Source organism: Mesoplodon bidens, assembly GCF_964165515.1.
Source record: "Mesoplodon bidens genome assembly, chromosome: 5".
NCBI lineage: Eukaryota > Metazoa > Chordata > Mammalia > Artiodactyla > Ziphiidae > Mesoplodon > Mesoplodon bidens.
The window spans coordinates 89,528,690-89,556,213 of NC_138161.1; the positions used below are offsets into that span (position 1 = coordinate 89,528,690).

General features: G+C 35.2%; 1 protein-coding gene across 1 annotated transcript in view; it reads right to left on the reverse strand.

The window, feature by feature from the left end:
- The window catches only part of SPATA16 (spermatogenesis associated 16), a gene marked incomplete at its 3' end in the record, with an annotated part of 219,339 nt that overhangs the window by 124,094 nt on the left and 67,721 nt on the right, over positions 1 to 27,524 (reverse strand). The window lies entirely within an intron of this gene.

A 27,524-nucleotide genomic window follows, 5' to 3' on the forward strand; every position in this document is an offset into this window, starting at 1 on the left:
TGTATGTTATTTGTTGTTTTTTCCTTGCTGCTTTCAATATTTTTTCTTTGTAATTTTTGTCAGTTTGATTACTATGTGTCTCGATGTGTTTCTCCTTGGGTTTATTCCACCTGGGACTCTCTCCGCTTCCTGGACTTGTGTGGTTATTTCCTTTCCCATGTTAAGGAAGTTTCTGACTATAATCTCTTGAAATATTTTCTCAGGTCCTTTCTCTCTTCTCCTGCTGGGACCTCTATAATGGGAATGTTGGTGTGTTTAATGTTGTCCCAGAGGTCTCTTAGGCTGTCTTCATTTCTTTTCATTCTTTTTTCTTTATTCTGTTCCATGGCAGTGAATTCCCCCATTCTGTCTTTCAGCACACTTCTCCGTTCTTCTGCCTCAGTTATTCTGCTATTGATTCCTTCTAGTGTATTTTTCATTTCATTTATTGTATTGTTCATCTCTGTTTGTTATTTAATTCTTCTTGGTGTTTGTTCTTTAATTCTTCTCGGTCTTCGTTAAACCTTTCTTGCATCTCCTTGATCTTTGCCTCCATTATGTTTCCAAGGTCCTGGATCATCTTCACTATCATTATTCTGCATTCTTTTCCTGGAAGGTTGCCTAGCTCCATTTCATTTAGTTATTTTTCTGGGGTTTTATCTTTTTCCTTCATGTGGTAGATAGCTCTCTGCCTTTTCATTTTGTCTATCTTTCTGTGAATGTGGTTTTCATTCCACAGGCTGCAGGATTGTAGTTCTTCTTGCTTCTGCTCTTTAATTCTTGTCATTAATCTCTGGAACTACCTAATGATCTCTTGGTGAAAATATTGATCTAATATGGCATATTTATTCTTTGATGAACTTTATAATTTTTTATTTATAAAAAATTTTTTAAAGTTGCAAACCCCCCCACATTTAGTGGTTTTCATTGGTGTTAAAGGCATTAAGCAACTTTAGGAAGAACACACATTTTTATACTATTGTCTTCCAGTCCAGGAACCTGACATTCTTTCATTCAAATATTCTTTTATGTCTTCCAGTAATATTTTAACCTTCCTTTACCTTTTTTAAAATAGAGATTTTATGTAAAATAGATAGCTAGTGGGAAGTAGTCGCATAGCACGGGGAGATCAGCTAGGTGGTTTGTGACCACCTAGAGCGGTGGGATAGGGAGGGTGGGAGGGAGGGAGATGCAAGAGGGAAGAGATATGGGAACATATGTATATGTATAACTGATTCACTTTGTTATAAAGCAGAAACCAACATGCCATTGTAAAGCAATTATACTCCAATAAAGATGTTAAATAAAATAGAGGTTTTATAAATTTCTTATTAATTCTAAAGTTTAAAAATTATCAATGGGAATTATACCTGATAATATTCGTGTGTGTGTGTGAGCGTGCACGCACACACCTGGGAGCTCACTAGAAATGTAAAGTCTTGATCCCTAAACCTACTGAATCTGCATTTTAACAAGACCCTCAGGTGATTTGTATGCACAGTAAAGTTTGAGAAGCACCACACGTATGTCTGATAAGAATGGGATTTTTTCTATTATACTTCCTAACTTCTTATTGCTAGCATTTAGATATGTATTTTAAAATTACTTAGTTTTGTATCTCTGTTTTTTAATATTGCAGTAATTTAGTTTTATTCACATCATCTGCAAATAATGAAGTTTGGTACTGCTTTTCAATATTTACATTTTTTTTCCTTCTCTTACTCCATAGGCTAAAATTTTTTTAAAAGGAATTAAATAAGTGAGGTGATCTAGGGATGCTTTAGTACTTCACTGATAATTATGATTATGAATTAATTTGAGAAAAAGTATTATTTTCCAATTATCAGAAATAAATGCTTAATTTTTTTTCATATATCCTCTGGATCTATCAACATGATTGTGGCCTTTGTCCTTTTCTTTTTGTAGGGATGACTTGGATTAATTACTGATTCAAAAAAAACATTAAATTGATAAACAGAATGTTAAAGTCAAGGATTAAGATAGATACCTTTACTTCACTCAAGTTCCTTGGGAGATCTTTCTAGACCTAAGTTTTAATGGTGATTATTACCATTTCAAAATTCAGTTTGTTTTTAAAGGCAATATTGATTTCATGTTCTTTTTTTACATCTTTACATTTATTCTCTAATTTTTAGAAAATTAACTTCTTATTTTAATGTACTTTTATTTAAGTCAATTTTATTGAGGTATAATCTACATATAGTAGTATTCACCTTTTTTAAAGTGTACAGTTTGATGCATTTTGACAAGTTTATAACCATCACTACAATAAAATTATAGACTTTTCCCAACCACATCCAAAAGCGGCAATGGAGGCAGGAGAATTTCATACCCGTTGCCCCAGAGACAGATGTGTTTTGCTTCTACATCTCAATCAGAAGCCTGAAATCTGTGAGTGAGAACTTTAGTTATCACTACTTCAGGGGCTTAAGGCTTTAGCCTTTTTATGAGATCAGGGATCAGGGAAGCAATTTCTTATTTAGGCCAAGATGCCTAAGTTCAGTTTCCTTTACCTTGCTTAGTCATTAGCAAAGTAAACTAGCAGTGACTCATTCTCCTGAATGATAGTCTTCTTAATATATTAGTGAAATGCTGACATATTCTTTTAGAAATAGTTGGTAGACCTAGAGAATGCCAGGGATATGAAACATTTTTATTTCCCCAAAGCATGATATCATTGTGGAATAAGATGGTGATATTTATGCTGGATAATGGCATCATTCAATAGATTATAACTTGTTGAACAACTGATCAGTACTATTGAAGTAGAGTCTAGATTATTATGAAAGTTTAATGGCTTGTCCTTAGCCCTTTTTGTGGATAATATTTCCATTAGTGACTAAGATTAAGAGATTGAAAGGATGCCTATAAATTTTTTAGATGGCATAAATTTTACCTTACAAAGAATAATATCACTGATAACAGAAGGAAAATTCAAAATGATATGGGCAGGTTAAAAATCTTATGTTATGGATTCTAAAAATCAGTTTTACAAATATAATCATGGCTTGAGTGTGGCCATGTGGAAAAAATCTGAATATTTTAACTAATCACAAGCTAAACATGATAGGACAATATGATAGAGCTATAAAAACTGTACATAAAATTTATGTTAAATAAATAAAAGGCATTCTGTACAAATGATAAATGATATTTCCACTGAATTCTGCTTTAGCTATATAGACACATCTGTGGGAATCACCACCATTTTGGGTTGTGTCTAGAGTGTCCAGTGGATCTAGAGAACATAGTGTGTGAAGAATATAGAATGAAATTGATATGTTTAGAGAGTAAAGTAAGATTAGTGGAGACTAAGTAAGTACTTTCAGATACAAAGGCCTGCCATGTGGAAAATAGAATAATTATTCTATGTAAAAACAGATGAGATCTGGCCAAACCCAGTATTATAGAGTTACAGATGGTTCAGTTCAAGATAAGGAGGGACTTAATAACCAGTGATGCAATAGACTTTGAGAAGAGTTTCCGTTTACTGGAATCATTGAAATGATATTTAGAATGCCATCTGTCAGGATGTGTAGAAGAAATTCTTGACTGAGTGGGAGATTAGGCTAAATGACTTTCAAGGATATTCACAAAAAATCTCTTAGAATACATTGTTGATCACTGTGAAGGGTCTGAGTTTCCCCCCACTTTCAGGCTCACAAGTTAACATGACATAGTTTCATGGGTACTTGTAGAAGACCTGAACCTCCAAGGCTAGAGACAAAGGACAGTTTCTTACTCATATCAACAGCAGTAGCCAATGTATCAGTCTTTTGTTGTACTGGTTCCTTGAGCTGAAATTCCCAGATAGCAATGCAGAGAAGTCCAGGTGCAGCCTTCATATTTCAGTACGTTGCATTATAGGAGAGGAATCCTGAACTTAGAGAATACAGATGTTTTATAATGGATTTTTATAAGCATGCCTGTTTATAGGTCTAGAGGGAGACACTATCTTCATCTTTCAAGCCTATAAGCAAACTTGCCTTTTCTTCCAAGGTTGTTTATCACACAGTCCTATTTGAAACGATAGTTCAGAGCAAAGGCCAGTCAATGCCTTGTTTACAACCCAAGGAGAATTGTCTCCCTACATAGATAATTTTTGTTCAGATAGGCAAGCAGTGTTTGTTACATTCATACCATTAACAAATAAAAAAGAGTTCATAACAAGGTCCAAAAAATAAAAGTATCGTAGAAAAATCTCAGAATATCTAATATTGAAGAATGAGTGATTATTTTATTATCTATTTATGTTCTGCTTTAGGTAGATTTTAAGGCAGCTTATAGAATATTTATGAAGTTAAGTCAAAATAAATGTGCATTTAAAGAATGGATAAGATGGTAAATTTTACATTACATGTGTTTCATCACAATTAAAAATAAAACAAAAAAATAACTGAATGAGGAAAGCAAGATTAAATGTAGGGAAGTTAAGCTGACACCTAGATGACGTTAGTACATAAAAGATGTGTCACAACATTCTAAGAGTTTGGTTGACATGGCCTACATGTTTTCTTCTAGGTTTGCTGGTAGCTAATGGAAAGAAGGGCATAGAGTTTGTTTTAAATAAGCTAGTTGCTCACTTCAAATATTTTTTGTAGCACAACCGGAAAGATCACCTTATCCAAAGATGTCCTATAATGTAACAATCTGTGTCCTAAGTAACAGATTTACAGAAAGATCAACAATTGTTCCATGTGGTTGCTTCTTAGAACTTCTTTCCACATGGACTGTTGGTATAGTACCAAATCTCAATCTAGTAACCAGAATTCCTGGGTGGGTGATAGGAATAGGAATGTAAAGGAAACTTAAGCAATAGTGCTGTCACTACACAAGGATTCAATGAAATCTTAGTGGTTGTGTTTTATTTGGTCACTTGCTTCACTACAAAAGATTGATAATTAGAATTAAAAGCCAAAATAAAGTATAACAGTCCTTAACGAATTGAGAAGAATCGAGAAGTCCATGTACTCTCTTTAAATATCTTACATTGACAAGCAAGACAGAACAATGAAATGACCCAATTTAATTTACATGGGAGAAATGGAACTATTTTATGAAGTATTAGAGCATAAAATTAGAATTAAAGGCATTGGTTTTTGAAATAAGAAAATTACAGTAGATTGTTGTCAAATAATGCATATAGCTCTGCCAAATTAGTGGCAAAGCATGTTTTTGCCAAAGTATGAAAGCAAACTTAACTCTTTAGGGAAACAACAACAAGAAATCATTCTCAACTATTTCTAGAGATCCCAGAACGTACATGGCACAGCAGAAGAAAACAAATTTAAAGAAGAAGCCAAATAGGGGAGTAACTTGAATATCATCCCTGATGTTTTATCCCCCAAATTACAATTAATTATATGTGGAAAATATTGAATTATGGAATTACTCAAGTGAGCAACAAATACCTAATTTCTTGACATGACCAAGAGTCAGTAGGATAAATATCTTAAAAAATTGCTATATTGTCACAGTTCTGAAAAATATATAGTTAGAAGGGAGATGTTATATTGTATGTCCTCTATATAAAGCTAATAGTGAATACACATTAAATAATGACTAGGATCAATGTTTAAGTATATTTTACTTTAGAATTTGAGAATGAGATTTCCTTGTTTAGAAAACTAGAGTGAAGATTAAGGGAATAAAATAACAGATTTAATGGGTCATCAATACCAAGAAATAGGAACCTTTAGAAGGAGCTTTTAGGGCTTCCATATTTTTCCATATTCATTTTAGTCTTCCATATTCTTCATCAACATGAACATCATCAGCTACCATATCAAATAATCATCAAAAATACGGCACCCTATTGGATCTTTAGAAGTGTGCAATGATACGCCTTTTTTGGCCAATGGAGACCATTCCTTTTTCTCTCTATTTCTTTTAGTTTTTTCACTCTGTTATTTACTCTGTATTGGAGACTGCTAGCAAATTCGTGACACATAATGGGCATTCAATGAATGTTTGTGGAATAAAGCAATGTTACTGAGTGACTGAACACAGTCTTCCTCAGGAGCCACCAGAGAACCCAATCTTATCTAAGATTCGCTGGGAGATCTACATGTGTTTTGACCTGAATATACTCAGGTCTTCTCTCCACTGACTTTTGCACCTATATGCCATTTGAATGTCAGCTTTACACAATTTCATAATCCCTACCTGTATGCAGATGTGATGAGGAATGAAAGGCAGTTTATGTAATAAAACAATGTAGAGATATAGATAACTAGACCCTTTGAAAAAAATTCCCACTACAAAATTAGTTTTCATAATTTGAAAACCTGAAAAAAACCCCACATTTTTGTAGACTGTAATTGTGTCTTTCCATTTTTTCCTCCATCTGTCAAATGCCTAGATAAAGTAAACATGAAACGGATTCCCATTTATTTTTCATCTACATTGTAAGCCAAAGACTGTCCAGTAAAAGCTGTTAGTAAATCACTTGGTCAGTTCTCCCAACAAAACGGTCTTTAAGTAATACAATATATGAACCTATCTTTTGACATTTTCAGTTTTTGTTCTTGATGTTTTCTCTTAAAAAAGAATACGGTGTTGGCCCTATTATCTTTTCTGTAGGGTTCATGAGCCAAATACCAGCTATCAACTCTCTTGTAGAAAAGCTATCAAGATTCAGAAACCAACGTTGTAGATGTAAAGCCCTGTTCATCTGTCTGTGTAATATTGAGTTGGAGTAGTGGTGGCGGTGGTTCAAGAACAGCATGACAAATAGCACGTGTTTTTTTCTATTCTCTGTGTTACTTGGGTGGGCTGCATTTTAGAATGATTGCTTTGAAAAGTACAATTACTAAATTCCCCTCTGTTCTAACCTACCAGAAATTACTTATGATTCATTCAGCAACAATTATTGAGAGTAAACCATGTGCCAGACACTGTACAGGTTCTAAAGAAAAGAGCCAGAAGGGTAAATACATACTTAAACTAATATTTTGAGTAGACCCATTGTATGGAAATAAATGTCTGCCTGCATTCTATTATTTTTCATGCTGTCTTCAGCCAGCAATTATTCAAGAATCTTTAAAATGAACTGAAATAAATTATAGTGAATTCTACTATATCGTTTTACTGGATAATGAAATGGGATGCTTAATTCTTTTAAAATATGAGAATTAGAGGGATTTTTGATAGCACAATCAAAACTATTCATGTATTAAGTATTAAAATTGTTCATATTGACATCATGAGTTTTTGATCTGGAGACTAATAAATGTCTTCCAGGAACAGTATTTTACCTACGATAAAACCCCCTTTTGCTCCTATACCAAAGGATAAATATTAATGGGACTCATGCTTGATGAAACATTTGGACTTGTGACAATTGCCTGTGATTTTCCTTTGTTGAATTAACAAAATTAGTGGAAATGTACCACAACGAGCATTGCATTTATGTATAGGGTGACCATTCCAGCCAAACCCTTAGTTTATATACTGTATTATAGTTTACAAAGTGAAAGCCGAATTTGAATTGGATATGGACTTTGATTATGGGAAAGGCTCTCGATTTTGGATACAATGTTTATTTATAGACCAAATAAGTGGAGTCACCACTCAAAGTGACTCCAGTTAGGGAAGTCTACTAATTACTAATACTGTAAATGAGAATGTTAATGGTTTCTCTTTGAAATTCAAAGAGGTTTTCTAATATGTTTATTAACTCTTTGTTGACAAAGGTGACTAAATCTCCTGTCTTGATATCCAGTTCTCTTTGGCTGGAAGTACTGTGTCTCAACCTGTTGTGACCTGTGCCAAAAAAGGTGTCATCTCACATTACTTTTGAAAGAATACATTTTCCAGATATCTTTAAAAGTGCTGCCATTTCTGTGAATATAATACAACAGCATATATTTGTTTGTTTGTTTGTTTAAAAAGCTATGTTAGGTTCTAAGCAACTAGCCTCCAAAAGAAGTCTTAATCCAATTGTGAACAATTATAGAAATACACACATAACCAACAGTAAATAAAGTGAAACTTGAAACAGTTGTGGGCACATGAAAGCAATGGAAAAAAACCAGAAGGTTTGTGTAGAGGATCTAAAATGACAGGAAACTGCAAACTTTGGAAAGACGTCAGGACGAAGTGAGTCTTGAGCTGCACTTTGAAGTGATCACATCTAGGGAAGAGAGGTAGAAAATCCAAATTGGAAGAGTGGCCCCCAAATGACTTGGTGATAGAGTATGGTAAACTGTAATAAAAAGTACCATGTAAATTTGCTTAGCTAAAGTAATAAATTTACTCAGGGGAAGGCAGAATCCTATTAAGGATTTGTTCATTCGTTAAAAGATTTTTAATTTTATGGAAGAAATTACTAAGGCTTTAGGGATTACTAAGCAAGCACATGATAGAAACTTTTTTTTAACATCTTTATTGGCGTATAATTGCTTTACAATTTTGTGTTAGTTTCTGCTGTATAACAAAGTGAATCAGCTATACATATACCTATATCCCCATATCTTCTCCCTCCTGTGTCTCCCCTCCCACCGTGATTATCCCACCTCTCTAGGTGGTCGCAAAGCACTGAGCTGATCTCCCTGTGCTATGTGGCTGCTTCCAACTAGCGATCTATTTTACATTTGGTAGTGTATGTATTTCCATGCCACTCTCTCACTTCGTCCCACTTTACCCTTCCCCCTCCCCGTGTCCTCAAGTCCATTCTCCACGTCTGTATCTTTATTCCTGTCCTGCCCCTAGGTACCTCAGAACCACTGTTTTTTTTATTCCACATATATATGTGTTAGCATACAGTATTTGTTTTTCTCTTTCCGACTTGCTTCACTGTGTATGACAGACTCTAGGTCCATCCACCTCACTACAAGTAACTCAATTTTGTTTCTTTTTATGGCTGAGTAATATTCCATTGTATATATGTGCCACATCTTCTTTATCCATTCATCTGTCGATGGGCATTTAGGTTGGTTCCATGTCCTGGCTATTGTAAATAGTGCTGCAATGAACATTGTGGTACATGACTCTTTTTGAATTATGGTTTTCTCAGGGTTTATGCCCAGTAGTGGGATTGCTGGGTCACATGATAGTTCAATTTTTAGGTTTTTAAGGAACCTCCATACTATTCTCCATAGTGGCTGTATCAATTTACATTCCCACCAACAGTGCAAGAGGGTCTCCTTTTCTCCACACCCTCTCCAGCATTTATTGTTTGTAGATTTTTTGATGATGGCCATTCTGACTGGTGTGAAGTAATACCTCATTTAGAAACACTTTTAAAGAAGACAGTCATTGCAACTATTCTGAAGAAAGATGAGTGATACAAAGGCTGGGAGGATCCTAAGTATGTGTGCTATAAACTGGTATAGTGGTTCTCAAAGTGCAGTCTTCAGATTGCCAAGGGGGGTGTTACAATATTATTATTATTTTTATAATAATGTTAAGATATCATTTTCCTTTTTCACTGTGTTGATATTTGCACTGATGTTGCAAAAGCCATGGTGGGTAAAACTGCTGGCTCTTTTGCAGGAATCATATCAGTGATAGCAAACGGTTGTAGTAGAAATTGAGTGTATTCTTCACCGTTGTATACACTTGCCGCCCCCAAAATTACATATCTCAACCCTTGAGTATGTGTCTTTTTAATATTTGGTGTGATGAGATGGGACATATGCAGAAAACCCTTCTGTCCAGCATAACAAGCTATGATGGCTGCCTTGAGGAAAAGCACTTGTGCACTCATGCCATTGTTTGCATCTGTGAGTTGACCTAGATGCTGTTTCCATGGAACATCATGTTTTACTTGGAAGAACAACTAGCAAACTATGATTATCAGACTTGGAATTTGGCAGACATTTCTTGAAAATGAAATGAGTGTGCCTGTCACTTAAAGGAACACAACTGACAGTATTTACTGCCAGTGCTAAAATTTTGAGCTTTCAAGCAAAAATTAGAATTTCGGAAAACTTATATCTGTCACTGTGAGCTTGACAGCCACCCAATGCTTAAAGACTTTTCTGATGATACTGGTGATATTAACATGTGGGATTTTTTGAAATTTACTATTGCATAATAGAAATCTGCAAGTGATGCATTATTTCCCACATAACCAATGTATGATGTTACTAACTCATGCATGGGTAAACAACCCATTCAAAGTGTAAGGAAGACCAATGGCTTTTAATGAAGCAGAGTACAAATTGATCGATATGATTTCAGAATCCTCATTGCAATTAATTTTTAAGAAACTACTGCTTGTCAAGTCTTGGTATAGTATCAAAGAAGAATATTCAGGATTATCTGAAAAGTCTATTAACATTCTCTTTCCTTTTCTAACAATACATCTTGTGTCAGACTGGATTTCTTCATATAGTTCAACCATACTGCAACAGATTGAATGCAGAATCAGATCTGAGAACCCAGTTTTCTTTTATGATGCCATATATTAAAGAGATGTGCAAAAATGTAGAACAATGCTACTCCTGTGAGCATTTAAAAATATACTTATTTTTTAAAAAGTAGGCATTTTATGTTAGCATATAATGGGTTTATTGTTATTAAATTAGTAACTATATATTTTTAAGTTTATAATTAAAATTTTATTTTTTAATATGATAAGCCTTTCTAAATATAACCTACATAAAGCAAAAAAAATCTCTGGGATCCTCAATAGTGTTTAAAAATATAATGGGGTCAGAAGACCAGTTTCAGGACCACTGTATAAGTAAAATTTGCGTGAAGGCTTTAACTACAAGAAAGAAGATGAAGAGGCAGATGGGACATACTTGTTTAATAATTTGCATTGTATCACACTATCCTTTTGCCCTCTGTCTTAAAACCAAATACCTTTCCCCCTTCTTTTTTGGGGTCTGTATATGTGATGTATCAATGTTATTCTCATTTTCTTTCAGCAAAAACCAAAAACTGCTTTCTCAAAGCCTTTATGTATTGAACAGGTTCTATAAGGAAAGTTTATGGGAAATAAGAGTCTAAAAAATCAAAAAGAATGAAGTTAAATACATAGTAAAGTTATATTATTAGATTTCTTTCTTCTAATCTCTTATTGTGAAACACTAAAAAATCCCAAATACTGCTGTGAAATTAACTGTCTTCTGTGGGAAAGTCATCTTTCCTATTAAAAGCTTAATAATTGTTAATATCATAAGACCATGTATATCTAATTACCAAATTATTTTGCCTCAGGTGACCTAGGAAAGACACATGTTCTGCATTTCCTCCAGTGAATAAGATTCTTAAGAAATGTATATGTCACAGCTCTGACCTGTGAGCAGAGCATAGGCAATGCCACTAAAGAGTCATCTCTTCTTTAACAGTTGTAACTTAACATATGTCTGCTCTTCAGACTTCTATGAAAAATCAGGAAAGGTCACAGGATGAACATGAGGAATTCTTGCTATAGCAACAAAAGAGGAAATGGAAAGGGTTTGGGTAAATACAGCAGTAACAGTACAATCTCAGAATCTGCAAAATGCTTGTTGAGGCTAGTACTCTGTTGTCAATGATATAAAATATTAATGGAATATCCATGAAAATATCCATATCCATGAAATACACATTTGTCAGTTGTGAAAAGTAAGATGGATAGGAGAGTTGTACTTTTATTTGTAAGGTAGTCAGCTCTTTTAAGGTAAACTGTGAGAGTGAGAGCAAGTCAGGCTCACCCAACACGAGATTTCTATCTGGAATCCAAAGAAGTAAAGAGAAAATTTTAAATATCAAACACAGGCTGGCAAGAGCTGTGAAATGAGTAGGGGTAGGCATCTAGGCTATGTTTTTCACCTTCTCCAACAGAAACTGGCCTGTTCCAGGTTTCTGTCTTGCTACTTGTAGCCCTATGTGTAATGGCCTATTTTGTGACTTCCCCAACCAAGGATCCCCAGAAAGACCTTTAGGACTGAGAGTGTGAGAAAACATTGAAGGAAGTTGCTTTGAGAATAAGACCCAAATGTCAATTTTACATTTTAGTCTATGGGAAGCAGAATCAGTAGGGATAAGCTTTAATCCCTTAAAATGGTGTTGGTTGAATTTGGAAATGTGGATAGTCCTCCATTTTCCCTCAAAGTTAATTATTTCTAACATTTTTTGGAGATCTAATATTCACCAGGAGCTTGTATTTCCCTAGAATTCCTCCCTTTTAGTATTGGTCTTAAACTAGTCCATTTTTTAACGACTTGTGTGGAAATCATTTTGCACATAAAGGCAACAAATTAGGAGGCTAAAAACAACCACATGAGGACTATCAAAATAGTTTTCACTTTGTTGATGAACACTGTTAACTAGAGCAAATGTGCTCATGAAAAAAAGTTTGTGAATTCTAGAATCCTGTAAAATTTTAGGTTAGTCACGTGATGTGTTTGAAAATAAAACACAATGGTGACTTTAAAGTTAAGATTTGCACAAACAGGAGGAGCTTCAAGATGGCAGAAGAGTAAGACGTGGAAATCACCTTCCTCCCCACAAATACATCAGAAATACATCTACACGTGGGACAACTCCTACAGAACACCTACTGAACGCTGGCAGAAGACCTCAGACCTCCCCAAAGGCAAGAAACTCCCCACGTACCTGGGTAGGGCAAAAGAAAAAAGAAAAAACAGAGACAAAAGTATAGGGACGGGACCTGCACCAGTGGGAGGGAGCTGTGAAGGAGGAAAGGTTTCCACACACTAGGAAGCCCCTTCGCGGGCTGAGACTGCGGGTGGCGGAGTGGGGAAGCTTCGGAGCCCCGGAGGAGAGCACAGCAACAGGGGTGCGGAGGGCAAAGCAGAGAGATTCCCGCACAGAGGATTGGTGCTGACTGGCACTCACCAGCCCGAGAGGCTTGTCTGCTCGCCCGCCGGGGTGGGCGTGGGCTGGGAGCTGAGGCTCGGCTTCAGTCGGATTCCGGGGAGAGGACTGGGGTTGGCGGTGTGAACACAGCCTGCAGGGGGCTAGTGCGCCACAGCTAGCTGGGAGGGAATGTGGAAAAAGGTCTGAACTGCCGAAGAGGCAAGAGACTTTTTCTTCCCTCTTTGTTTCCTGGTGCGCGAGGAGAGGGGATTAAGAGCGCTGCTTAAAGGAGCTCCAGAGACGGGCATGAGCCGTGGCTATCAGCGGGGACCCCAGAGACAAGCATGTGGAATACCTGAATAGAGCAAGAATCACCCCAAATTGAGGAGGTGGACTTTGGGAGCAAAGATATATATATTTCCCCCCCTTTTTCTTTTTCTGTGAGTGTGTATGCATATGCTTCTGTGTGTGATTTTTGTCTGTATAGCTTTGCTTTTACCATTGGTCCTAGGGTTCTGTCTGTCCGTTTTTTTTTTTTTTTTTTTTTTTTTTTTTAGGATAACTTTAAGTGCTTGTTGTCATTCGTGTATTTGTTTTCTGGTTTGGTTCTCTTCTTTCTTTCTTTTTAATTACTTAAAAATTTTTCCTTAATAATTATTTTGTTTTTTATTTTAACAACGTTTATTTTATTTTATCCCTTCCTTCCTTCCTTCCTTCCTTCTTTCCTTCCTCCCTCCCTCCCTCCCTTCCTTCCTTTCTTCCTCCCTCCCTTTTCTTCTGAGCCGTGTGGATGACAGCCTCTTGGTGCTCCAGCCAGGCGTCAGGGCTGTGCCTCTAAGGTGGGAGAGCCAAGTTCAGGACACTGGTCCACCAGGGACCTCCCAGTTCCATGTAATATCAAATGGCGAAAATCTCCCAGAGATCTCCATCTCAATGCCAAGACCCAGCTCCACTCAACGACCAGCAAGCTACAGTGCTGGACACCCTATGCCAAACAACTAGCAAGACAGAAACACAACCCCACCCATTAGCAGAGAGGCTGCCTAAAATCATAATAAGGTCACAGACACCCCAAAACACACCACCAGTTGTGGACCTGCCCACCAGAAAAACAAGATCTTGCCTCATCTGCCAGAACACAGGCACCAGTCCCCTCCACCAGGAAGCCTACACAACCCACTGAACCAACCTTAGCCACTGGGGGCACACACCAAAAACAACGGGAACTACGAACCTGCAGCCTGTGAAAAAGAGACCCCCAAACACAGTAAGTTAAGCAAAATGAGAAGACAAAGAAACATACAGCAGATGAAGGAGCAAGGTAAAAACCCACCAGCCCTAACAAATGAAGAGGAAGTAGGCAGTCTACCTGAAAAAGATTTCAGAATGATGATAGTAAAGATGATCCAAAATCTTGGGAATAGAATGGAGAAAATACAAGAAACATTTAACAAGGACATAGAAGAATTAAAGAGCAAACAAACAATCATAAACAACACAATAAATGACATTAAACATTTTCTTGAGGGGATCAATAGCAGAATAACTGAGGCAGAAGAACGGATAAGTGACCTGGAAGATAAAATAGTGGAAATAACTACTGCAGAGCAGAATAAAGAAAAAAGAATGAAAAGAATTGAGGACAGTCTCAGAGACCTCTGGGACAATATTAAATGCACCAACATTCGAATTATAGGGGTCCCAGAAGAAGAAGAGAAAAAGAAAGGGACTTAGAAAATATTTGAAGAGATTGTAGTTGAAAACTTCCTTAATATGGGTAAGGAAATAGTTAATCAAGTCCAGGAAGCACAGAGAGTCCCATACAGGATAAATCCAAGGAGAAACACACCAAGACACATATTAATCAAACTATCAAAAATTAAATACAAAGAACAAATATGAAAAGCAGCAAGGGAAGAACAACAAGTAACACATAAGGGAATCCCCATAAGGTTAACAGCTGATCATTCAGCAGAAACTCTGCAAGCCAGAAGGGAGTGGCAGGACATATTTAAAGTGATGAAGGAGAAAAACCTACAACCAAGATTACTCTGCCCAGCAAGGACCTCATTCAGATTTGACAGAGAAATTAAAACCTTTACAGACAAGCAAAAGCTAAGAGAATTGAGCACCACCAAACAAGGTTTACAACAAATGCTAAAGGAACGTCTCTAGGCAGTAAAAACAAGAGAAGGAAAAGATGTACAATAATAAACCCAAGACAATTAAGAAAATGGTAATAGGAACATACATATCGATAATTACCTTAAATGTAAATGGATTAAATGCTCCAACCAAAAGACACAGGCATGTTTTATATTCCTTTTTAGGGCTGAAAGGAAAACTTGGAGTGTTTAATACAATCTTCAGTGAAAGCATCTTTTTATTGCATAGGTAAATATATTTTTATGGGGGTAAAATAGAAAGAGACATAAATGTACTAATGATTCACACAGTATTTTAATATGCCTAACTTCTCAAAGAGGCAAAGTGCCTACTTGCTAAAAGTCCAACCAGATATCCTTAAAATGGCATGCCATGATTTCCCCTTGTTTTCTCCACACTTGCAAGCTCATGCAAACATACAAGCATACATGGGCACACAAACACATACAGACTATGCTTATTTCATTCAACTGAAAGAAACAACCTGTAATTTAGGGATCACAGAGGATAGGACTAGGAAGAGCAGGGATATTTAAACTGAAGCCCTTTCCTTAAGAGTTTAGAAAAACAGCATGGATAATGTAATGTCTTTTTATGAATGGCAATGTCATCAAAATAGTCACCCATATGTTTTCTCAAAGCAAAGCACTGTGAGGTACCCAGGGTTTTGTATATTTCAGGTAAGATCACATCTTTTTCTTTTGTGTTTCCTATTATTATCCTCCTATAAGCAGTATCAACACTGATACTTAGTAGCCTAAACATTTTTTTTCATATCAAGAAACTGGCTCCAGCAATGTCCTCTTTTGTTTTACTATTAGTATTGTGGTTTTAAGTTCACCTAAGATGGTGAGAATTGTTTTGTTTCATCGAATGCTGTTGACTTGTTGAATTTAATGGCCACTTTTTTTTCTTTCAGCTTAGCTATTTTAATTTTAATTTTCCCCTAAGTTATATTGAGGCATTCTTGCCAAAAACTGTATGTATTCAAGGTGTAAAATGTAATAGTTTGATACACGTATACATTGTGAGATGACTACTACAATCACTTAACACACCTATCACCTCACATCTCACATAGTTACCTTTTTCCCCCCCCAGTGTGGTGAGAACTCTCAGCATCTTTTTATCAAATTTCAAGTATACAATATAGTATTATTAACTATAGTCACCGTGCTGAAAGTTTATGCCCTTTGACGAATATCTCCACATTTTTCCCACCTTCAGGCCCTAGCAACAAATATTTTACCCTCTGGTTCTCTGTGTTAGACTTTTTAGATTCCACATATAAGTGAGATCATACAGTGTTTGTCTTTCTGTGTCTGGCTTATTTTACTTAGTTTAATGTCCTCCAGGTTCATTCATATTGTCACAAATTACAAGATTCGCTACTTTTTTATGGCTGAATAATATTGCGTGTGTATGTATCTATTTCACATTTTCTTTATCCATTCGTCTGTCAACAGACAGATTGTTTTACATCTTGGGTATTGTGAATAATGTTGTAGTGAACACGGGTGTGCAGATGTTTTTTCAAGATACTGACTTTGTTTCTTTGGCTATATGTCCAGCAGTGGGATTGCTGGATCATATTGTAGTTCCTTTAACATTTTTTGAGGAGCCTCCATATTGTTTTCCATTTTGGCTATAGCAGTTTACATTCCCATCAGCAGTGCACAAGGGTTCACTTTTTCCGCATCGTTACTAATACTTGTTATCTTGCCTTTTTGATAATAGCCATTGTAACAGGTCTGAGGTGGTAATTCATTGTTTTGATATGCATTTCTCTGATGATTAGTGATGCTCATATATCTGTTGGCCATTTTAATGTCTTCTTTGGAAAAATGTCTGTTCCAATCTTTTGCCCATTTTTAAAATCAGGAATTTTTTTTTTTTGCTATTGAATTGTAAGAGTTCCTTATATATATATATATATTTTAAATTTTTTAACATCTTTATTGGAATATAATTGCTTTACAATGGTGTGTTAGTTTCTGCTTTATAACAAAGTGAATCAGCTATACATATACATATATCCCCATATCTCTTCCCTCTATATTTTGGATATCTAGCTCCTTGCCATGGTTTGCAACCCCTAATATATGGTTTGCAAATATTTTCTTTTATTTCATAGGTTGCCTTTTCATTCTGTTATTTTCTTTGCTGTGCATAAGTTTTTAGTTTGACGTAGCCCCACTTGTTTATTTTTGCTTTTGTTGCCTGTGCTTTTGGTGTCATATCCAAAACATCACTGCCAAGATCAATGTCAAAGAGATTTTCCCCTATGATTTCTTCTAGGAGTTTTATAGTTTCAGGTCTTAATTTAAGCCTTTAATCCATTTTGAGTTGATTTTTGTGTATGGTATAATATAAGGGTCTAATTTCATTTTTCTGTATGTGGATATCCAGTTTTTTCAATGTCATTTATTAAATAGACTATCCTTTTCCCATTTTGTATTCTTGACATCCTTGTCTTAGACTCATTGACCATATACATGTGGATTTACTTCTGGGCTCTTTATTCTTTTCCATTGGTCTGTGTGCCTGTTTATATACCAGTACCATTATGGTTTGATAGCTTTGTAGTATAGTTTGAAGTCAGGAAGTTGATGCCTTCAGCTCTGTTCTTTCTCAAGATTGCTTTGGCTATTCAGTTTTTTTGTGGTTCCACATGAATTTTGACTGATTTTTTTCTACTTCTTTGAAAAATGCCATTGAACTTTTTTATATTTAGTGTATAAATCTACACTAAATCTATAGATTTCTTTGGGTGGTATGGAATTTTAACAATATTTATTCTTCCAGTCCATGAATACAGGATACCTTTCTATTTATTTGTGTCTTCTTCCATCTTTCATCAATGTCTTACAGTTTTCAGTGTACCGGTATTTCATCTCCTTAATTAAATTTATTCCTAAGTATTATTTATTATTTTTGATGCTACTGTAAATAAGATTGTTTTCTTAATTTCTTTTTTGGATAGTCACTGTTGTGTATAGAAATGCAAATAATTTTTGTATATTAATTTTGTATCCTGCAACTTTGCTGAATTCCTTATTAGTTCTAACAGTTTCTTTGTGGAGGCTTTAAGGCTTTTTATTTATAAGATCATATCATCTGAAAATAGAGACAGTTTTGCTTCTTCTTTTCTTATTTACATGGCTTTTATTTCTTTTTCTTGCCTAATTGCTCTGTATAGGACTTCCAGTACTATGTTGAATTAAAAATGGCAAGAGTCAGAATCCTTATCTTGTTCCTGATCTTAGAGGAAGAACTTGCAGCTTTTTACTGTTGAGTATGATGGTCATATGTTGTCTTTATTATGTTGAGGTACATTCCTTTTATACCTAATTTGTTGAGAGTTTTTATCATGAAAGAATGTTAAATTTTGTCAAATGCTTTTTTCCTGCATCTATTCAGATGATCATATAATTTTTATCTTTTATTTTCTTAAGGTGATATATCATGTTTGTTTATTTGTGTATGTCCTGGGAACCTTGCATCCCAAGAATAAATCTCACTTGATTATTATGTGTGATCCTTTCAATGTGCAGTTGAATTTGTTTTGCTAGTATTTTCTTCAGGAATTTTGCATCTATGTTCATTAAGGATATTGACCTGTAATTTTCCTTTCTTGTAGTGTCCTTATTTGTCTTTGGTATTAATTAGAGTAATGCTGGCCTTGTAAAATTAGTTTGGAAGTATTTCCTCCTCTTCTATTTTTGAAAGAGTTTGAGAAGGACTGGTGTTAATTAAATGTTTGGTATAATTCACTAGTGAAGCCATCTGGTCCTAGTCTTTTCTTTGTTGGGGGGCTTTTTATTGCTGCTTCAAAATGCATACTTATTATTCGTCTGTTCAGATTTTCTATTTCTTCATGATGTTTTTCATGGCAGGTTGTATGTTTCTAGGAATTTGTCCATGTCTTATAGGTATAGGCTATCCAATTTGTTGGTGTATAATATTTCATAGTAGTCTCCTATGATCCTTTGTATTTCTGAGATATAAGCTGTAATGTCTTCTCGTTCATTTATAATTTTGAGTCCTCTCTCTTTTTTTGGTTAGTCTAGCTAAAATTTTGTCAATTTTATTTATCTTTTCAAAACATCTTCTAGTTTTGTTGATTTTTTACATTGTTTTTCTAGTCTCTTTTTCATTCATTTTGCTCTAATCTTTATTCTTTCCTTCCTTCTGCTAAATTTGGGCTTAGTTTGTTCTTCTTTTTCAAGTTCCTTGAGGTGTAAAGTTACGTTGCTTATTTGACATCTTCCTTTTGTCTTAATGTAGTTGTTTACTGCTATAAATTTCCCTCTTAGAACTGCTTTTGCTGCATTACATAAGTTTTTGGTATGTTGTGTTTTTATTTTTGTTTGTCTGAAGATATTTTCTGATTTCTTTTTTTTGATTTTCCAGAGTATGTTGTTTAATTTACATATATTTCTGAATTTTTCAATATTCCTCCTATTATTATTCCTAGTTTTATATCATTGTGTTTGGCAAGGGATACTTTATAGGATTTCAATCTTCATTAATTTGTTAAGACTTGCTTTGTGGGCCAACATATGATCTATCCTGGAGAATGTTCTGTGTGTGCTTGGAAAAAATGTGTATTCTTGTGCTGTTGGATGGAATGTTCTGTATATGTTAATTATATCAATTTAGTCTATAGTGTTATTCAAGTCTGTTTTTTCCTTATTGATTTTCTGTCTGGGTAATCTATCCATTATTGAGAGTGGGGTATTGAAGTTCCCTACTATTATTATATTGCTGTCTATTTATTCCTTCAGTCTGTTAATATTTACCTTAAATATTTAGGTGCTCCAGTGTTGGCTTCTGTTGGTTTCCCAGGCTGATGGGATTACCTGCAGAATTACAGAATTACAGCTGAGATGGATTAGAGCTAGGTTACTTGGCTGTTGCTGTGTTCACATTGGGCTCTGTGTTTGGTGAGCCTGTTACCAGGGACTTGGGCTGGTGTGGATCCTATTTGGTCCCTGGATGGACAGAACTGCCTCTAGAACCTTGAATAGTAGGGCTGGTGCTGGGACAAGGTTCCACTTCAGGGTCTGCGGTTGGGTCTGCAGACAGTGGTCCTGTTATCAGGTATGTGGAAATATGCCTCTCTTTGAGTCCTTGGGAGGGCTTCTACTGGCCACTGGGTGGGTCCCTGGACAGACCGGCTGGCTCTGGACTATGGTTGATAGGAGCTGGAACGGAGGCCCAAGATTGCTTCAGGGTACACAACTGGAAATGAGATCTGAAGTCATAGCTCAGAAGGCATGGATGGTCATGTCTCCCACCAGATCCCTAGGTGGGTAGAACTGTTCCCTGACTGCAGTGGGGAGGGGCTAGAGCTATGTCACAGGGACATTTCAGGATCTCTGGGGATGCAAATAAGTATGTCTCCAGCCAGGTCCCTGGGCCGGTAGGACTGCTTATGGAAGGTGGCTGAAAGGGGATGGAGTCAGATCATGAGTTACTTCAGTGTCCAAAGCTGTGGGTTTATTACTGAGGCATAGGCAGGCATGACTTCTCCTAGGTTCCTTGGCATCTTGTGCTGGTGGCAGGACCAAGGTCAAATGGGGCTATAGCCAAATCCACAGGGGTCAGAACAGTTTCTGAGTCTTGCTAGGGACACTATAGGGGTGCCATCCCCCTTGGTTTGGGCCTGCTTTATTAAAACAGACTTCCTTGGTCGTGGGCCCCCCTGAGGTTTCACAGTGTCCTACCTGGATTCCAAAGCTACCACAAAGACACTTTTTGACTATGAATGGCTGCCAAGTTATTGTTGCCAGGGGATGATACAAGCTGGGAACCTCCTGTTCTGCCATATCTCTGATGTCACTCCTGGCCAAACTTGGAACATTCAGTTGTGGTAAAGAGGAGCATGTTGTATTTAAAATATCTCATTTCATGAGATCTGCAAGAAATTTTTAAAATTTCTGTTACTTCTATTATGAACCAGTTTATTCTAAAACTCATGAATATCTATAATGCTTTAAGCTTATATCACCTCTGAGCATTTTAATTATCCTCAAAGTTATAAATAATGATGCCCCCCAAACTTGTATTTTCATAGAATATTCCAAATTGTCTACTTTATTGAATATATCTTGGGTTCAAAAAGGGTATTTTATTTTATCTTATTTTTTATTGAAGTATAGTTGATTTACAATGTTGTGTTAATTTCTGCTGTATAGCAAAGTGATTCAGTTATACACATATATACACTCTTTTTTTAATATTCTTTTCTGTTATTCTTTATCCCAGGCTATTGGATATAGTTCCCTGTGCTATACAGTAAGACCTTGTTGTTTATCCATTCTATATGTAATAGTTTGTATCTACTAACCCCAAACTCCCAGTTGATCCTTCCCCCACCTCGCCTTCCCCTTGGCAACCACAAGTCTGTTCTCTATGTCTGTGAGTCTGTTTCTGTTTTGTAGATAAGTTCATTTGTGTCATATTTTAGCTTCCACATATAAGTGATATCATATGGTATTTGTCTTTCTCTTTCTGACTTACTTCACTTAGTATGATAATCTCTAGTTGCATCCATGTTGCTGCAAATGGCATTATTTTGTTCTTTTTTTTATGGCTGAGTAGGATTCCACTGCATATATGTACCACATCTTCTTTATTCATTCGTTTGTTGATGGACATTTAGGTTGTTTCCATGTCTTGGCTATTGTGAATAATGCTGCTATGAACATAGGGTTGCATGTATTTTTTTGAATTATAGTTTTGTCCAGATATATGCCTAGGAGGGGGATTGTTGCATCATATGGTGATTCTATTTTTAGTTTTCTGAGGAACCTCCATATTGTTTTCCATAGTGACTGCAGCACATTCCCATTACCACTAATGGGAATGTAGGAGGGATCCCTTTTCTCTGCACCCTCTCCAGCATTTGTTATTTGTAGACTTTTTAATGTTGGCCATTGTGACTGGTGTAAGTGGTATATCACTGTAGTTTTGACTTGCATTTCTCCAATAAGTAGGGATGTTGAACATCTTTTCACATCTAATGGCTATTTTAAAAATAATAGTGTCCTCTATGCACATATAGAGTTTATTGCTGTTATTACCATTGAAAATAATCTGCATTTGTTATTGAGGTGGGATTGAAACAAAATACAAATCTGATATATTTTAAGATTTAGGAGTGATTTTAACCAGTTTACTTAGATTTAAAGATGAGAAAACTGAGGCAAAGTGAAGTTAAGTTACTTGTGAAAGTCAAAGCTAGTAAGTGATGAAGCAGAAATTCAAATCCATGCCTTTGTTATTTTATTTTCTTATATTTTGACTGATGGGTTATTTAGATGTGTATTGTTTAATTTCCAAGTATTTGGAGGGGTTTTTCTAGATATCTTAATGATTTCTAATTTAATTGCATTATAGTCAGAGAAAAAGCTCTGTCAGATTTCAAATTTTCAAAATTTTGTTTAGCCTTATTTTTATCCTTGGTAATACTCTTTTTCTTGAGACCTACTTTGTCTGTTAGTAACATAGCCAAGCCTGACAGAATAACAGATTTTCATGTTTACTGTATGGTATATCATTTTCCTTCCTTTTACTTTCAAACTGTGTCTTTTTGTAGAACATAGTTGAATCTTGTGATTTAATCCAGACTGATGACATCTGCCTTATAATTGGATTGTTTAGTCAATTAGTGTAGTATGTTTAATGTAATTATTAATGATTTTGTTCAAACCTGTTGTCTTGCTATTATCTTCCAGTGTCCCATCCATTATTTGTTCTTCTCTTCCTCCTTTCTTGACTTCAGTTAATTAAATATTCTTTAGTATATAATTTTAAGTCCATAATTGGCTTTCTAGCTATACTCGTAATACTTTTAATAATTACTCTAGGGATTATAACATGCATTTTTAATTTAACACAGGCTACTTAGAGTTAATATTGTACTACCTCATGTAAAAACTTTAGTAATAAAATTCCATTTATGCCTCCTCCCACAGGTTTTTGTGATATTGTAGTCAAATATTGCACATCAAACTATGTAATCTTATTATTTATTATTTTTACCTTAGATAATATGATAGAACACTATTTTTTCCTTAAATAGTCATTCATCCTTAAATAAATTTTGAGAAGAAATATAGTGTTTTATGTTTACTCACTTATTTACCATTTCTGATGCTCTTCATTCCCTTTTGTAGATCCAAATTTTACTCTACTGTCATTTACTTCAGCTTGAAATATCTTATTTATCATTTCTCAAAGTGCAGATCTGCTCAAGATTAATTTTTAACTTTAGTTATTTAAAAATGTATTTATATCTCACTCTCATTTTGAAGAATTTTTTTGCTGTTGTTGAATTCTTGTTTGACATCATTTTTCTTTCAGCACTTTAAACTTCCTGTTCCATTGTATTTTGGTCTCCATTATTTCTGATTAAAAGTCACCTGTTATTTGTATCATTGTCCCTGTGTGTAACATGTTGTTTTCTTTTATCTGCCTTTAATATTTTCTGTCTTGAGTTTTCAAAAGTTTGCTTATGCTGTTTCTAGATGTGGTTCTCTTTGTATTTATTTTAGTTGGGGCTAACTAGATTTTACTTTTTAAAAAACAAATTTGGAAAATTTCTACTAATTACTTTTATGCCCTTTTCTCTCTTTCTTTTCCCTTTGGGACAGTTACATGTATGCTAGATTGCTTGTTACTGTCTCTGAGGATAGGTCACTGAAGCATTGGTTAATTTTTAAAAATATCTTTTGTTCCTCTGTGTTCATATGGAGTAACTTCTACTGATTTGTCTTCATGTTCACTAATCCTTTCTTTAGTATTAAGTCTTCAATCTGATGTCAAGGTCAATCAGTATATTTTTATTTCAGATATTTCATTAATCCATGCTAAAATCTCCATTTGGTTTTTTTCTATAGTTTCTATTTTTCTGTTGAGATTCTCATCTCTTCACTTATTATGATCATCTTTGCCTCAAGATCCTTGGATCTATTTTTTTTTTTTTTTTTTTTTTTGCGGTATGCAGGCCTCTCACTGCTGTGGCCTCTCCCGTTGCGGAGCACAGGCTCCAGACGCGCAGGCTCAGCGGCCATGGCTCACAGGCCCAGCCGCCCCACGGCATGTGGGATCTTCCCGGACTGGGGCACGAACCCATGTCCCCTGCATCGGCAGGCGGACTCTCAACCACTGCGCCACCAGGGAAGCCCCTGGATCTATTTTTTGTAGCTTCTTTAAAATCTTTTTCTACCAATTCTAACATCTGGGTCATCTTGGGGTCTGATTGTACGGACTATTTATTTTCTTAAATATGAGTCTCATCTCCCTATTTCTTTGAATGTACAGAAATTTTTAGTTTTATGCTAGACATTTTGGATGAAACTTTGTAAGAAATTGAGATTATGACATCATCCCTGCAAAGTTGTTGAATATTTTTCCTATCAGGCAATTAAATGGAAAATACTCTTGTTCTTGTCATGCATGGTTTTAGTCTCTATTAAAGCAGGTCTGTTTTGCCTTTGAGTTTAATCCTAAGGAGTGGTCCATTCTGGGGATCATGGTACTAACTCTTAAAGCATGGGTCTTTCTGGGGTTTGAGCTGAATGCCTTAGGTACTCAGTGAGGTCTCTTCACACTGGTACTTCAGTATCTCCCATCACTACAGGTCCTCTGGTATTTTCACTTAGCACTTAGTCCCATAGCAGGCAGTGTCTGCTACATGACGTGTCACTTCTTATATTGACCAAGAACCTGCAGCAAATCCTCATGCAGTCTTCTAACCCCAACCCACTCACAAAGCTATTTCTCCTTTGGTCACCTGCCCTGTAAATTACAGCTTTTTGGGCAGCCTCGTATTCTAATCTCTGCTTCCTCAGCCCATTGAGATTTCAGTTTAACATTTAATGTGATCTCCAACTCCCTGAGTAAGGGCAGGAAAACAACCCCAGCAAAAAGCTAAGAAAATTGTGGGGCTCACCATGTATACTGTCCTTCTCTCAAGGATCAAAGTCCTGCTATGACCATTTTCCAGTGCCTAAACAGAGTCGTCTCATATATTTTGTCCAGTTTTATACTTATATCAAGAAGGCAGTCCCAGTACCAGTAACTCTATCATGGGTGGAGTAAAGAATCTATGGGTTTATGTTTAATTTTCACAAAACCTTGTGATATAGTATTTGTGAAGTAGGTAGTATTATTATAACCCAATTTTATAGAGAATTAAACTCAGGCTAACTGGTGAGTGGGGGAGTCAGAATGAAACCCTGAGCAGTCAGATTCAGACTCCATGCTCTGATTTAACATACAATGCTGCCTCTGCAACTTGAAATTATGTTATTACCTTCATTGCATTTATACACTCTCTTTTTTCTCATATTTATTAGTATTTGTTTTTTAAACTTTGCTACCTCTTCTAATGTGCATAAACACCACATATTTCCTGTTTACAACTGCCACCCCCACTGCCTAGCACAAGCTCTTGGTGAGCATTCACCATATTTGTTGAATGAATGAGTGAATGTAGATGACACCATTACAATTTTGAAAAGAGGCTCATTTCCACATATTTGCTATTTTAGACTTCATCTTGCCTGCCACCTTGTGGCATCAAATTTCTGCAGCAAAAACAAGCAAACAACAGCAATATAAAGGTGGGAAATATGCAAAAAAGTTGATGTGCATCATTAGAATCTTTACAATTATACAAATAAACATATAATTATATGATAGGAAAAGAGTTATAGCAGGATTTCTATTCTTGATAAGATAGCAGTAATTAGAAATCAGTCTTAGGAATGTTCAAGACACCACTGATAAACAATAATACTAGTTTGATGAAGTGAGCAGAGTTGATATGTTTGACTGATGAGTCTAGGCATCACTTTTGCTGGAAGTAAAAAAAAAATGATATCCATATTTGCCACTTTGGATATATTATTAAAGAAAAGAAAAACTTGTTAACAGTTGTTTCTAAAGCCTTTGTATTACTTATTATCATATTTTAACTGTCAACACTTGCCTAATTAATTTCAAAATGTATCTTTGTTGAACCTAAAACCATAAAGTTATGGTTCTTTTAGTCTTCTACATGACAGAACAATATGAAGTTACTTTTTATCAGAAGCAAAACTGTGTGATGGTTTTCAACCTAATTTTTGTGTTAACAAATCTCCTAAAGATATGCAGTAGACCTCACATTTACATAAAATTAAAGAAAGGATGCTTCAGCAAATGAAAATAAATGCAAAAAGGGAATATTTTAATTTTGATCCATGATTAGTATCAAACATCACAATGTGGTAATAATACAAAAGCAAGATTCTGCATTCAGTGTATAACTGAATGTATAATGGTGTATAATGGTTGTAGGCTATTTATAGACTGAGTATCCTGATTAATTTATTTATTTTGAGAAATATATTTATGTTTCAGGCTCTACTTTAAAATCTGAGATCTTTAAAAACATTTAAATACTAGAATCGTATGCACTGTCTTCTGCAGTTCTTCAATATGACATTTTGCTGGGTAGCAAAATGATTTATTTCAGTTGGTGCATTATTAATTGTATGAATTGACTGTTTAACCTCTATTGATTTCCATTTCTTAATGTTCAACTTAGAAAAAGAAGCAAAAGTTATTTTACAATAGAATAAAAAGGATACAAAAGTTAATCCTAGCATAATGAGGAAGATTAGTTTACTATTCATCATTATATATCCTCTCTTCAGTAATTTTCAAGGCCTTGAAAGAGCATGCTTAATTTTAAAATCAAAGTTTCTAAGCCTAAATAGTGTATCTATTTGAAACTAATCCTTGCATCCTTGTTTCTTACAGTATAATTTTGATTAATGTTCATTACTTATTTTTATAACACTGAATTAAATATTGACATGACCATACCATTTAGAATCCTTTCATTATTAAAAATGACTTGAAAATCCATCAAACCATTCTAATATCCAGGAGATAGTTTCCTTAGTGTGCCGGCCATTTTGGTGGCACTTTTTATGTGTAGTGAAAACCGTGGAGAAGGTGATAAATAATTACTTTCAAGTGCATCTCAATTCAGTATTGTTTATGTATGCCTATAGATTTTCTGGGCTATTCCCAATTTTAAATATTTTTTCCATTGAGCTCACAAGTCACCCAAGTGGCTTTTTCCTTTCAAATTGAAATGGAATGAAATTCTTTGACATAACCATATGTCCTGATATTGGGTTTGAAAATGATGGTTGCATAAGGTGTTTCCAGAAACTATAGAGTCTAATTTTCTTTGTTGTCAAAGAGAATCTGTGTTTAGGTTCTGCAGTTTACTTAAAGCAAGAAAATTTCTTTCAAGCAGGTTATCTTATGAATTTAAAAGTGGTTTTGTTGTCCTTGATGTCAAGCTTAAGCCTACAAGCTTGAGGTCTCCTTAGAGCCATGAAGAATCTTTGGTGGAACTTTTACATCATTGTGGATGTAGAGTTGTAAATGATTTTTAGCATGTTGGCAGATCTCCTGCTCACGTAATGAGTATTAATATAATTGATAATTGTGTTTCCTCGTGGTTATTAACAGGGCAGGCATTATGTTTTCACATTGATATTAGTTTTATTATTTATATCCAAAAGAAGTAC